Raw genomic sequence first — 10,153 nt, 5'->3', positions numbered from 1 at the left:
CAGACGTGACCGGCCCATCTCAGCATCCTCATCTTGGCTTCCGCAACAATATATGGTTCAATATTTGTTTCTACTGCGCCATTCTCCTCCCTCATAAAGTGGTCCATATATCTTCCGCGGGTTTTTATTTTCGAAAACCTTTATCTTTCTCTCTGTATACTTACCTATTCGCCATCTTTCTGCTCCATATAGCCATACTAGTATGACTGCGATTTTACATGACCTTACTTTGATTGTCTTGACAAAATTTTCGATGATAGTAGTTTTCTGAGTGAATATGATGTTCTGGCCGCCACTCTCATCATTTCTGTTGTTCACTGTGACCCCCAGACATTTAATCTCTTGTGCTTCTTCAAACGGTTGGTCATCAGTCGCCTGTATTTGTCACACTTACAGCACGGATGATTTGAAACTGGTGACCACCAAGAAATAAAAAACAGATACTTCTCAGTGCAACTTATGACGAAGCTAAAACCGTTTATTTCAAACATTCATTTTTATTCTTACGTTTATTCCCCCCTCCGCTTTACCTGTTGCTTCCATGCTTCTTGTATTGTTACAATCAACAAGAGTGGTGGTATTCCTTCTCATTGCCTAGCTCCTGTTTTTATGCCGAAAGCCATGGAATAATCTCCATTCATTTTCTCTATCCCTTATCATCCTTGAAGAGTAACTTACAATATTTGTAATCTTCTTTGGTATTCCAAACTTCTGCATTTTCTCCCACTACTTTTCTATATTTATGCTATTGCAGTCTTCCCTAAAATCAACAAACAATGCTGCCACTCATTTGTTGTTGTGTGCTCGGTGTTTACATATGGCTTCTTTTAGTACAGTCCACCTCCGTAGCTGTTTTGTCAGGGTGAATGACTGCCATGTGGAGGATACGGGTTCGACTACCGATACTGCCAGAGATTTTTCCTTGGTGAGAAGACTGGTACGGAGTGCACTCCGTGATGCAAGCTGAGCAGCTGCTTGAATCAGCAGTAGTGGCTCCATGGTCTGGAAAGTCTGCAAAACAACCGGGAAAGAGGTGTGCCGAGCAGATGCCCCTCCATACCGCATGCGTAGGAGGCTGCAAGGCGTAGGATGACACGGCAGCCGGTGGACATCCCTTGGGCCTTCTCGGCCTTGCCAGGAGCTCTTACTATTCACTACAATTATATGATCTCTCTCCACTCAGGCGGAATTCTTTCTTCATTCCAGACGTGGGTCGCGAGTCTGTGCATTAGTTTCGCAATTGTATTTCTTCCCTTTCGTGTAGTTTACAGTCTCTTTTAATGCCAACGATGGAACTAAGTACTGTTAGGTAAGTTTTACAAAATATGTTCTGAAGGTATTTGTTAGGTGTGTCGTCTTAAACGTGAGTGAAGCGTGAGCGATACGCGGTTCAGAAAAGAGGAGTATGTAAGGTTTCGAAATATGGTGTTACAGAAAAATCCTCAAGATTAAATGGATTGGTCGAATAAATAGTGAGGAGGTCTAAAGGATGAAGTCTTTTGATAGGGAACATGCAGAACTTTGATGACAGATGCGAATGCCTCCTTCTTCTATCCTCCTTTATCTCTCTGCGACGTCCACCAATCGTTGAAGCTGGCGAATATTGACACGCCCGTTGCTTGCAATCAATGACCAGATGCGTTGAGTGGGCGAGAGTCAGAGAAAATGTTGCTCAAGACAACAGTAGAACACTTTCTGTATAGAGATAGCTCAGCGTAACATGAGTAACACGCCGCCTTATGTTATCTTCAAAGTCTCCTCTTATTGAGATTTTAAAACACTTTAAAAGAATGCTTATTAACAAAACTGGGTGAGTATCCACACAACATCGTACAACAGAAATGTCTCTGTTAAGACGTTGTATATGATGTGCCTACGCGGCGAACCCCAGAGTCATGGTAGGCGACGTACTGAAGAGCTGGAACGCCACTGGGCCTTTGCTGCCAGAGTAGGATGGGACAGATCTGCCGGTGTGGAGTGCCGAGACTGAAGTACCGGTATTGCCAAGTGTAGCGCTGGAACTGAACTGCTAATGCGGCTTGACGAACTGCTGGTAATATCGACTTAAGGCATAGGTCGCAACTGACTCCGCAAGATCCGGCGGTGGCCTATAGTGGGGATCGGATGGATATACGCGTAGCGCTGTAAGAAAACGTTATCCGGCGTAGGAAAACAATGCCCTGCCGACAGTGCTCTCTGCTGCGTAAGGTACGCTGCCTGTCGGCGAGGTTGGTACCACCAGACTCTGGAGAGGCGAGGTGTATCCCTGTGGTTAACAGCCCAGCCAATAACAAGAAAATATCTCGATGTTTATGAGAGCCGTTTACGCACGTCCTCCTGATACCGCGGCTCCCCACTCGGCCTGCCAGGTGTGCTGAGGAACCGACTAGCAGGCAGATACGACAGTCTTGTCGGAAGACAACGTTACGAAGAGCTCGGAAGTAGTGCGCAGCCACTGCTCTTAACAAGTCAGAAATACATCGGCTGCTATGTGAATCACCGGCACTACGAAACAGAGGAGACCATGTTGTGCAGGCAGTGGCGTCTCCTAACACCATTCCAGTTGCTGGGCACGCAAGGCCGAAACGAATACTGACAACATTAGGTGTCCTCTGAATCTACATTCGCCAGTATTTTTATCGTGATGCTGTACGCAGAAACGACACTGGAAAAACGTCATGTTGCCAACGAGCGCGCAGTTGTCGGTGAGTCTGTATCTGCTACTGCACCAAGGAAGCCTCAACAATGGTTGCTATGCTGACAGTTGGTGATGCTCCAGACGTAAGCGCTCTGTCCGTGGTGGTACTTTTCTTGCTATAAACAAACCAGCTCATTGACAAAGCCTGACCTTACGATCCTGCACTACCGAGCTAATGTAGGTGTTCCCACTCTGACGCTAGTCAGGTGGGACATTTGAGACTCAGCGTGACGTTGAGAGCGGGTATCCTGACCCATCAGGTCCTTATTTGGATGACATTCGTGGAATACAGACAGTACCAGCCACAGTATAGAAAAATGATGAACCACAACCGCTATGGACTTCGATCCTGCAACTGTTGAGTTCAGAAATAAGATGGTAGACATTTCTACTTCTCATATCAGGCATAACAGGATCCCGTCACATATAACTAACAATCCAATCGGTAAGCATGCGACAGCGTGCGCTACCTAACATGTTCCAAAACGCTGCGTATAAAGACGAATTTTGGCGATGCTTATACCTTGGGTTCTATTAGTGATAGTAAGGTAGAGTCAAGTGTTTTGCATAGCCCTTGGGCTAGGAACCATTTGTATATCCAACAGAAGAATAGTCTTACTGTAACTATTCTACAGTGTAGGGTCAAAGTTTGAACGTTACGCACTTCCTGCAGCTTAGGCAAATGGAGCAAATCGGTTGGTTGTTTTAACTCTGTATATGATGCGGCTTAACAGAGACAGTAAGAGATGGTAGGGGGGAGACAGTGACAATGGGAGGAGACAGTAGTAGTAAAGCAGAACGAAGGAGACTGTGGCTGAGAGCCGGCTCGAGAGGCCGAGCGGTTCTAAGCGCTACAGTCTGGAACCGTGCGACCGCTACGGTCGCAGGTTCGAATCTTGCCTCGGGCATGGATGTGTGTGATGTTCTTAGGTTAGTTAGGTTTAAGTAGTTCTAAGTTCTAGGCGACTGACGACCTCAGAAGTTAATTCCCATAGTGCTCAGAGCCATAATCACAATGAGTTTGGCTGAATGAGTGAGTGAGCATGGCCAATCGGGAGTGGACGGGATGAGAGATTTACCGCGACGGAGTGGTGGGTGTGAGCGTGTTACAGTTAGGTGAGCTTGTGGGAACGAGTTGTGAGTTTCATGTTGAGAAGAGCGCGAATGTATTCGCTTGTCAATTTTTTTCGGAAAATGATTAAAGGCGATGAGGAAAGGAGAATGAGGCAGTTGGTACCCATTCTTCAGTCACAGTCTTTTAAACACGAGCATACGATATTCTGTTATGCGATGAGAGTATTTTTCTGCTGGTTCTCTTCTTTTCTCTACTGCAGCAAGACATGTCACTCATATGACGAGAACTTTATGGGTCATTAAATTTTGATAGTTTACTTAAGCAAATCTGAACTATTGTAAAACTAATTTTACATCTCAGACCGAATTTTACATGCACGAAAAATTTTGCATATACTTCAGTACTACAAAAAGGCGTTGCCTGAACTCTTCTGGTGATTACAGAGAGACTTAACAGCATATTTATCCGTCCTATGTCACCTTATAAACTACGTTTCCGCCTCACACCACATAAAAAATGGTTCAAATGGCTCTGAGCACTATGGGACTTAACATCTATGGTCATCAGTCCCCTAGAACTTAGAACTACTTAAACATAACTAACCTAAGGACAGCACACAACACCCAGTCATCACGAGGCAGAGAAAATCCCTGACCCCGCCGGGAATCGAACCTGGGAACCCGGGCGTGGGAAGCGAGAACGCTACCGCACGACCACGAGCTGCGGACCACACCACATATATCGTGCGTATTTTACATGTACACTGTAACGTTACTCCACTGGCTAAAATATTTCCCATTACGAGAGATATATCGTAGTATGAGAGTGATGTAGTTTTTGCAGTGAATACCTAGCTTTGAACCATCGATTCTCCTTCACCAATAAAGCCCATTAGGGGTTGTATATTGCAGATTTGGCTAGATTTCGGACGTGATGAAAACTTGATTTGCTAAAATAATATTATCCGACACACTGATGAATCCTTTTAACACCAAATGTATTTTTTGGAAACATTTACAAAGATGTTCATACAGCAACTGTTACAGACATTGCATCATTCCACTGGCGAAACCTCGACTGACTGAAATGCTTTGCACCACTCAATAAATACGCTATCTTAACAATGGATGTTCTTTGGCTTACTGTCAAAATCAGTTACTTTTACTGATTAATAATGAAAAGTTAATGATTTATTATAGACTGTTAGCCCAGTTTTAAAGACAATAAATACATTCGTAAATACTGTTCTTTTGATTTTTGTGTGGAAATTTGGTTATGAAGTAGCAAGAACAATACCTATCTTAAAATCATTAATTACATCTTGATTTCACGTTGGTTTTATTCCTGGCATTAATCAAGGTACAATATAAAATGTCAAAACGTAATTTCAATTTAGAGTTCTGTACGACAATTTCATAATATCAAAATGACTGAATATCAATAGTGTTTATATTAGAATTTCGAGAATCAACAATGAAAAAATTGAAAACTGATCTAATTGGTTTCTCCCAATTAACATAATACATAAAGTGCACATGTCATGTTAAATACATCAGATGACTAATAAATGTTCAAAAATCCTGTTTTTAACTAAGCTGAAATTTACGAATTTAGCTAGTTATTTATCAGTTTAATTACACCATAGATATTTCTCTTAACATTTCTATCACGAGGATGAAATTATAAATTTTGACGAAATTTACGACTGTATGTTAATTCACAACATCAGGCTTTTTTAACTGATTATCACTTTCTGTTAATTATTTAAATCATCTGAAAAAATGTAAGTGATGTTGATTTTTGCATATAAGTGAACCATATAGTTTAATTTGCTGATAGAAGTTAAGAAAAACCGTACTTTCTAACTTTTGTCCATTACACGTTGTGAATCGGGTAATATATAATGTGCTAACCTTTTTATGCTATCGAACCTTTCATTAACTACACTATAACTAGTTCTATTACAACAGCTAGGTCGACTATAAACCTAGAAACGGGTAAAGACTTTAAGGAAAGTTCAAGGTTGATCGAGAATAAGATTTACGAATATATCGTGAAAATTGCAGCCATTTTCTGTGCGTGGGTCGGTTTTGGTACCCAAAAACCATGTTTTTCTGATTTTCTCGAGAACCACCCGTGCAGTAAATTTTTCATCAGATCCAGGCAAATCTGCAATATGCATCCCCTAAGAGACTTTATTGATTTAGGAGAATCGATGGTTGAAAGCTAAGTATTCCACTGCAAAAAATACCTCACTCACATACTACGATATACCTCCGGTAATGAGAACTATTTTAGCCAGTGGAGTAACGTTAGAGTGTACATGTCAAATACGCATGATATATGTGGTGTGAGGTAAAAACGTAGTTTATAAGGTGATATAGGATGGATAAATATGCTGTTAAGTCTCTCCATAATTACCAGAAGAGTTCAGGCAACGCCTTGTTGAAGCATTTTTGTGCACGTAAAATTCGGTCTGAAGTGTAAAATTAGTTCTCCGTTATTTCAGTTTTACGTAAGTAAACTATCAAAATTTTACTGTTCCCAAAAGTTCTTGTCATATGGGTGACATGTCCTGCTGCAACACAGAAAAGAAGAGAACCAGCAGAAAAATGCTCTTATCGCAGGACAAAATAGTCGAATGCTCGTGTTTAAAAGACCGTGACTGAAGAATGGGTACCAACCGCCTCGTTCTACTTTCCACACAGCCTTTAATCATTTACACAAAAAATTTGGCATGCGAATATATTCGCGCTCTTCTTAACATGAACCTCACAACTCGTTCCCACAAGCTCACCTAACTGTAACAGGCTCACACCCACCACTCCATCGCGGTAAATCGCTCATCCCATCCACTCCTAATTGGCCACTCTACTCATTCATTAGGCTAATTAATTGTAATTATCTCTTTGTGTCTCTGTAACTGTCGCTGTCTCCTATCTCTCAGCCACAGTCTCCTTCGTCCCGCTCTACTACTACTGTCTCCTCCCATTGTCACTGTCTCCTCCCTGCTCTCACTTACTGTCTTACTATCTCATTCCTTCCTTACAGCTGCTGCTGTCAATTCTCATTGACACTATCTGTCTCTCTTAATTTTTGCCGATGTCATAGACTATGTCTCTCATTATCGGCGGCCCTCACCCACTTCCACTTTCTCTTATTCCTCTACCACAGACGCTGTTGTGTTAAAGTTAACTGTGTTCCACTGTCATTGTGTCCCTTACCACGACTACTATTGACTATCTTCCTGTATCTGTTCACTTCCGTCTCCTACCCACTGTCACCATCTCCTACTGTGACAGCACAGAAAGCTCGCATATGGTCACATGCCAGAACTTTTGGGAAGAGTTTTGAAGATGCTGATGAAAGTAGAACGAGGCAACGGGTGCCTGCTTTTCAGATTATATTAGCTTAATTATTCTATTGTCTTAGAGTATAGATTAAGTAAAGGCAAACCTACGTATCTAGCATTTGTAGACTTAGAGAAAGCTTTTGACAATGTTGACTGGAATACTCTCTTTCAAATTCTAAAGGTGGCAGGGGTAAAATACAGGGAGCGAAAGGCTATTTACAATTTGTACAGAAACCAGATGGCAGTTATAAGAGTCGAGGGACATGAAAGGGAAGCAGTGGTTGGGAAGGGAGTAAGACAGGGTTGTAGCCTCTCCCCGATATTATTCAATCTGTATATTGAGCAAGCAGTAAAGGAAACAAAAGAAAAATTCGGAGTAGGTATTAAAATCCATGGAGAAGAAATAAAAACTTTGAGATTCGCCGATGACATCGTAATTCTGTCAGAGACAGCAAAGGACTTGGAAGAGCAGTTGAACAGAATGGATAGTGTCTTGAAAGGAGGATATAAGATGAACATCAACAAAAGCAAAACGAGGATAATGGAATGTAGTCGAATTAAATCGTGTGATGCTGCGGGAAATAGATTAGGAAATGAGACGCTTAAAGTAGTAAATGAGTTTTGCTAGTTGGGGAGGTATTAAATAGAATTACGGAGAAGAGAAATTTGTGACACACCTTGACTAGAAGAAGGGATCGGTTGGTAGGACATGTTCTGAGCCATCAAGGGATCACCAATTTAGTATTGGAGGGCAGCGTGGAGGGTAAAAATCGCAGAGGGAGACCAAGAGATGAATACACTAAACAGATTCAGAAGGGTGTAGGTTGTAGTAGGTACTGGGAGATGAAGAAGCTTGCACAGGATAGAGTAGCATGGAGAGCTGCATCAAACCAGTCTCTGGACTGAAGACCCCAACAACAACAATGGCTCCGTAGGATCATTACTCCTCTCATACAATTTATGAATATGTATGTAGCTTAATTTTTCCGTACACAGCGGCTGTAGATGCTTTACTCTACCTATTTTGTGCTGTTGTGAAGATACAGCAATCACTTGCATATTGAGGCATGTCCTATACTTGATGTCAATTTGGCGCTTGTTACATACCCCCTTTTTGGTGTTGCACTTGTGAAGGCCAACAATGTAATTAAAGAACGAGACGACCTTCCAGGGTCCGCCAGAGTGAGCGCTAAGGGTGCTTGCCATCTGCAGGGTGCAGAGTACAGCGCAAAGCGCCTCTGTTACAGACCGGGTGCGGATCCGCACTGCGGCAGAGTTCGGCCCCGCCCTCACGCGTAACTCACGGCTCCTAACCTCCAGGGGCCCCATAACAGCGCCGGGCCGTGTTTAATGTCGCCGCGGCTGCCGCAGCAGTTAGCGCATCGGCCGGCCGTACTTGGTGCACCCTCCAAAGCGTGGATGTGAGCACGAGTGGGAGGTTGGTTAGGGGTGGGAAGAGAGGTGTATGGATGAAGGAGGGAGGCTGAACCAGTTGCAGCACGAACGTACGTTACCAATGACACAGATGCTCGTGGATTCATCGCCGCCGATTTGATGCAGCTGACCAGCTCCACAGCCAATCGTCATTGCTCGTAAAGAACGTGTGGTTATCGTGTACAGAGTCAGCTGGGAAGAGTATTTGTCCAGAATCAACGAAACGCTTATGTTAACCTTGCTGGGGCTGCTGATGTTAGTAGTTACATTGCGGGATCAATACCACTAATAATGCTGATGTTGGAAGAAAAACTGGGGACTGATTCCGTACTCGGCGCAGGTCCGCTATTGTAACTGCGTTAGCTGTCATTATTCCGCAAATAGTAAGGTCTATCGACTCATCGGGCACCACTCATAGTGCAAAAACGAGCGAAGACAGGCGAGGAATACACGTCCAACATGCAGAAACCCTACAGATATCCATTCAGTAACAACGGTTTCGCTTGTGCTGGGATTCGTGTTCATGCTGTTAGTGGATCAGTGGTCTTCATCCAGGAGTAGAGATCTCTAGATTGGTCTAAAATCTGCAGAGAAAAACATCACGGTAATGCTAGGTCTCGTGGTCCATGCAGTAGCCGATAGTACTGGGCTTGGTAATGCCGCAACAACTGCTCATGCTGACGTTAAAATGGTAGTATTTTTGTAATAAATCTGCAAAACGCACCAGCAGCGTTTGGTCTCGTTACTTTCCTGATCTATGAAGGCTTGGCTGTACCAGACCTAACAATGGTTACTTATTTTCGAATTGGCCAGAGAAGGTAAGAAATACTGTCAACTTTAAATTCAACAGTCTTGGCGATGTTGTTCAGTGCAGGCACTTTACTCTACGCCCTATCCAAACTCATGGCGAAGTCTAAAGCGGCGGAAGGAGATCCAGTAGAAGAGCATAGAGGTCTTAAGACAATGTAGCTCTCCTCGCACTCTTCATCACTCTTAGAAATCAGCATTAATTACAATGGAAAATTTTCTACAAGTCATTTCCTACGGCTTGCCAGCAGCACGTGAAGCACAGTGTGCGTGTGGTGTGTTTACTTGACGTTATCAGACGCCGCCTTGGTAGTTGGTGCTACATTGAATGTTTTCATAGCCACGACAAAGTCAATTAGACTATGTAATAGCGGTGTATCTGTTGAGGTTTTTCTTCGGAGGTGTGGAGGTATGTAAAGGAGTCTACTTAGCCTCGCGAAGCCAGATGAGAAGCTGCTTGCATAAATGAGTAGTGGTGCATCAGGATTCTTCCACAGGCAATAACGACTGGAGTGACTGGTGACATGTTGATTATATGTCACACAATCTTTGATCGCTCCTCGTACTGCCTTGTCAGCAGCAGTCGGCCAGACTACACAGACCAAAAGACTAATCAGTGAGTGGTGTTTACGTTTACGTTACGTAGCTGGTGAGCTTGTCAGTACTTGAATAAAGACATGGTCACCAGATTAAGTCGTTAACGTAAGAAACAAATTGATATTGTAGAGTATTGTACCAAAGAAGGAAGAAAGAGGATGTTGTTACGGGTGGCCGGTATCCTCTTTCT

At 43.1% G+C, this 10,153-nt stretch overlaps 1 pseudogene; it reads left to right on the top strand.

The window, feature by feature from the left end:
* Window positions 1-1,289: 1,289 nt before the first annotated feature.
* LOC126199664 (zinc transporter ZIP9-like) lies at window positions 1,290-9,528 on the top strand (annotated as a pseudogene).
* The last annotated feature ends 625 nt before the right edge of the window (window positions 9,529-10,153 follow it).

The sequence above is a fragment of the Schistocerca nitens genome, chromosome 8 (assembly GCF_023898315.1).
Source record: "Schistocerca nitens isolate TAMUIC-IGC-003100 chromosome 8, iqSchNite1.1, whole genome shotgun sequence".
NCBI lineage: Eukaryota > Metazoa > Arthropoda > Insecta > Orthoptera > Acrididae > Schistocerca > Schistocerca nitens.
Note: the sequence above shows the minus strand (reverse complement) of the source record. Positions and strands in the feature narration are given on the sequence as shown.